Source organism: Rhea americana, unplaced genomic scaffold (genome assembly GCF_003343005.1).
Source record: "Rhea americana isolate MKP2758 unplaced genomic scaffold, rheAme1 scaffold_257, whole genome shotgun sequence".
Lineage (NCBI taxonomy): Eukaryota > Metazoa > Chordata > Aves > Rheiformes > Rheidae > Rhea > Rhea americana.
In genome coordinates, this window is record NW_028186376.1 from 160,062 (window position 1) to 165,191 (window position 5,130).

Consider the following 5,130-nt stretch of genomic DNA (forward strand, 5'->3'; position numbering starts at 1 on the left):
CCGGCGCCGGGCGCTGCCGGGGCCGCCGGGCCGCGCTGCCTGACGCGGGGACGCTGGGCTGCGGGTGCTGGCTCTGTCCAGCATCGAGCACTGGGCAACGCGTCTGGAGGGGGCTCCGTCTGCTCCCTGCCCCCCTCCTGCCCCAAGGCCCACTCGCTCCCGGAGGTGGTGGACTGCCCTGGGGACAGCGCAGCTCAGGGGGCAGAGCAAACTTTGGCTCTGGGGCAGGGTATGGGTGGCCCCTGCTGAGGAGCGTTTGGTGCTCAGTGTCCCTGGGCTCAATSGGGGGGGGGGGGGATGCTCCAGCCACGACAGCCGCCAAAGCGCTGCATGAAAGCTCCTTGCCTCACTGCCCACCCATGTTGGGGACTGATGCACAGCTGGGCTGTCCTGGCCGGACAGCTGTGTCAGTGTCACCTGCCCCTGGGAGGTATTTCTTCCCAAAGATTGGTTTCCTTGTTCCAGACACACAAGTGACTGGGAAGGACAGGATGAATGGATAGCAGGTGCCTGATGCAGGTTTGGCGCGGTATGCAGAGTGCTGTCCCTGCCTGCCCTGGCCTCCCTTGGTGTGCCTGAGCCTAGTCCGCGCTAGAGAGATCAGGCTAAAAAGCCTCAGTCTGGCCTCCCAGAGCCCTCATGTGCCCTGATGCAAGCCATGGGGTGCTTGGCTGTGCTGCCAGTGGTGCCCCTGCACCCAATCGGTGGTGCAGGGMAGCGATCTCCAGGCTGGGCTGGCAGCTGTGGTGTGGGGGAAGGTGGCAGTGTCCTTCCAAACGCTGCTTGGAGCAGAAGTGCTGCCCACGCGCGCCGCCGCCAAGCAGAGATAGGGCTGGCACTGGCCAAGGGCACGTGCAGAGAGGGAGYGCCGTGCTGCTGCTCTGGCCACAGGGAGCCCCAGCCGGCTGCGCCGAGCAGGGCAATTCCCAGCTCATTGTGCACAGATCTGCGTTACTGGGAGGCGCTGGATCTTGTGCCAGTTTCTCAGGAGAGGAGGCATGTAGCCTGGGGAGGCAGATTGGCTCCATGTCCTGGAGGAGCCCTGGGGTGGTCAGGGGGAGCACCCAGCCTCACTGCCACAGACTTCATCGCTGCTGGGGTGAGGAGAGCCTGCGTGAGGCTTCACATGCCAATCCTGGGTGCTTCCCCAGCACATTTTGCCTTCCCCAGGATTTCCAAGCACGTGCTAATCCGCTCAGAGCTCACCGTGGGAGATGCAGGAGGGATCAGCTCCTTTAGCATCGTCATCTGCACAGGGTAGCTCCTGCTAGCTGTGAGCAACACCAGCTCACTAGCCAGGTCTAGCACTGAGCACCTGGAGATAAGGTCCTGGGAGCCTGCCTGCATGTCACAGGCTCTCAGTGCCGTCGTGCCTGACAGTGCTTCGCGTGGTCCGTTTTGACCACAATGCATGGATTTTTACCAAAAAAGGGACCCAGAGTGCCTTTAAATAGGTTGCACTGTGCATAGATGCACTACATACCCCAGCAGTTGTCACCTTTAATCTCCATGCCCACCTCTTTTCTGAGCAAGAGAAGGCATCTTTGTGCAGCAGGAGGATCCTTGCAAGCAGGAGCTGGAATGGGAGCCATCTCCTTCCTCCTTGCATGGAGGAGGCCTGGCTATGCCAGGGCGGCTCCCTGGGCTGGCTACCTGAGCTGCATGGGGCATCCGCATACCGGCTCTCAAAGGGAATTCCTGCCCTCAGAGCTCACGCACTGCAATAAGCTGTCCCCCGGTATGCTGGCAGCGCGGGGGGTACTGGGAGCAGCGGCAGCCACATGGCACACATACCTCTTGGGCCCCATGGCCCGCCTGGACATTTGAGTGAGAGGCACTGATTTCCCAGCTCCCCTCGCAGCTGGCTGCCAAGCCTCTGCAGAGGGCAGGGATACCTTCGCTGAGTATTGCCACCACCTCGACTCAGTGGGCTTCCCTTGTGGTTTCTGCCGTGGTCTCTGTCCCCGTTATTGTCCTTGCAACTTTTGAGTATTTCCCTCCCCCTGGGATTTGGTCGAGAAGGGACAGATGAGGCTGGGTGGGTGCTTGTGTTTCAGCATAGCTTTGGTGCCAGGGAGGTTTTTGCAAAACTCCTGCTCCTGGAGTTAGGGGGTTGCCAGAGCTCTTGGTTTGGCTTGTTTAAATAAGTGAAGAGTGTTTGGGGGGTGGAGGACAACTCACAAATATGACCTATAAAAGAGAGCAAGCACAAAGGAGGCCTGTGAAAACCCTTTGTGTGTTACCGTGCAACCCCCCAAAGAATATTTTGAAGTGTAACCTACGTTTTTAAGGCCCTGGCAAATGATTTTAGAACAATTAAGCTGGTGCATACCGGAGCAGAGGGAAGTTCCTAAGAAAGAAGCCAAGATTAGCCTGTGCTTTACGCAAGGGAGGACTATTTTTAGCCAAAAATGTATGTGGAGTGTCAGCACGTGTGTATGTCACAGCTATGTGTGCTCACAGATTAGGTGACACAGGACAGTCCCGTGGCCTTGCTGGGGTCTTGGGTTGGTGGCTGGTTTGGCATTCGCTTTGGGCTCTGGAGAAGTGCGTCCGGAAATACATCTCTTCATTGCCTCTCCTCCCGTCTGACCAAGCAGCTCGCTCGTCATCTTTCCAGGGGCTGGGTGCTGGGAGCCATGGGGTGCCATCCCCAGCTTGGYACTGTTGGAGCCAGAGTGGGGCCACGGCCGCCCTGCCCTCAGTGCAGTTCCTGTGGAGGGAGGGGGGCTCAGTGCTGAGCTGGAGCCATCTGCTCATCCACCCCAGTGGCCACGGTGCAGCCTGAACTCCGGTCCTTGCCTGGCTCCTYGGCAGCAGGAATGGAGGTGGCCGGCTTGCCAACAGCTTCGCTTTCCTATCCAGAGCTGCTTACTCGGCGTCCGCTGTTGGGTAGGGAGGTGGGATGCGATTTTGGCACCAGGCTGAACCATGCTTCTGGGGAGGCTGCAGGAGCGGATGCTCCAGGCAAGGCTTCCCCCAGCTGTTTCCCACATGTCCCCCTTCTCTTGTGCTGAAGCTGGCCTTGAGTGCTGTCAGCACAACCCTAGGAAGTGGGTAGAGGGTGCCAGGGCAGGGGGAGGAAGGCAATTGCTGGCTGTGTTTACCTACTGAAAACCTGTGGTTTGGGGTCAAGCAGTGCCAAGGCGATACACAGCTTGTCTCACCACCCTGTGCACAGCCAAGGTGGCCATGGAACAGGACTCTTTGGGCTGGGATTTGGCTGGGAGGTGGCCAGGGGAAAGCCCCGAGACAAGGGGGCAGAAGGGGAGGTGCACTCCCTGCCCACCCCAGTGCTCCTAGCCCCACTTGTGCTCCACTGCTTTCCTACCACAGAGCAGGTGGAATTAAAATCGTCACACAGAGGATATTGCCAGCGGCTTTCCTCTGTCAGATGCTGTTATTTTTAAGGCATCGATATGGCAGAGGAAGATGTAAAGGGTTGGAGAGTACCCGCCCTTTAAATGCATGCTGTCAGCTTGATTTGGGCCCCGGTGGAGACTCCATTCAAAGCAATTTTCTCCTCGGAGGATGCTCGGAGGCGCAGCCCCACTATTGTTGCTGCGCTGCGGTGGAGTCGAGCGGAAGAGGCCCAGCTGCGATCAAGGACGCTGGCCCACAAGGCTGGCAGCACCGGGCTGCGGCACAGAGACCGGACACAATTCAGCACACCAAGCCAGAGCCTCTTGGCACGGCTGACGCAGCAGCCAGGCGAACTGCACCTATATACTGCCCATATAGCAGGGTAGTGCTAGTTGGGGGGTATTTAGTTTTTCCCTTGTTTCTTTTCTTTCTTTTTTTTCTTCTTTTTTCTTTTTTTCTTTTTTCTTCTTTTTTTTTTTTTTTTTTTTTTTTTTTTTAACCTCTTTGGTTTTCACGGTTACCCGTTTTAACCCCACGCTGCCCAGTGGAAATACAGCTGCCTTTGGGGCAGAGTGCAGCAGCTGCAAGCAGCGTTTTCAGATYCTGTTTTCCAGACCAAAATGGGGTTGACGAGGAATATCGCTGGCAGGGGAGTGGAATGGGGTAGCGGCAATTAGGGCTCTGCTGCTTTTTGCAGCTGCTGCCCTGTGCTTGGTACCTGCCCTGCGGGCGGGGGGGCCTGAGGTGCCTGAACCCTGAAGATTAGGGAGTTGAGACAGGGCCCAGCCCAGTCCTGCCGGCCCCTGATAAAAGCTATCCTGCACGTATACATGCTTTAGCCTCCATGGAAAACTCCTGCAGCCTCGAGGGCTTCCCCACGGGCACGCACCGATACCCTGCCCTGGTTTTAGTGCCCCTGCCTTCCCTCAAAYCTATTGTCCAGGTGGGTCCGTCCCAAGCACCTTTCACCCACTGCCAAGCAGTCCCGTGTGGTGGCATCCGATGGCTCCCAGTGCTGGGAGCTGGAAGGTCGGACATGGAGACTGTGGGAGCAGCATGGCTGCTTTGGGGTCTGCTATGGCACCGTGAGCCTTGGAAATGGAGGGCAGACCCCCGGCCTGGCTCCCTGAGGGGCCCCAGCACAGGCCAGGCACTCTCCCGCAGCCCCGTCCACCCTGGGCCAACAGCTGCACACCAGCATTTTTAGATATGAGCCTGTCCTATCTATATCCCTAATGCCCTCGCGGGTGGCCCTGCCACTCCCCCTCTGGCAGCTGTCACCTGCTTTCTGTGGCGGGCGCCCGGCAAAGCCTCCTTCGCTACAAGTGGGACCTGGCAGCCGGCTGCCGCTTCCTTGTCCCCAAGCAGCAAGGACGGTGGGTGCTTGGCAGGCAGCAAGAGCCCGGGCACGGGGAAGGACTGATGGCCACACTCATTCCTTGTAACCAGCCCTTGGGTACCATCTGAGGAGCTGGAGCTGGGTGCGTGGGTACCATCAGGGACAGGCACAGCACAGTGTGGAGGTCCATGTCATCGTGCAGCCCTGGTGCACCCAAACACCTGGGTGGGGGCTGCAGCTAGGGACTACACTAAATCCCCCTGAGCGGATTAACTGTCAAGTCTTAGCAGCAAATCCTGAGTCACGGTGAGTGCCACTGCCTGGGTCTCAGCAGGGATGGGGCCTGCTTTGGCTGCCCGCAGGCATTGATGCCTGTACCCACGCTGTCGTCACCACTGGTAAGGCTCAGCTCGCATATGCTGTCCCAG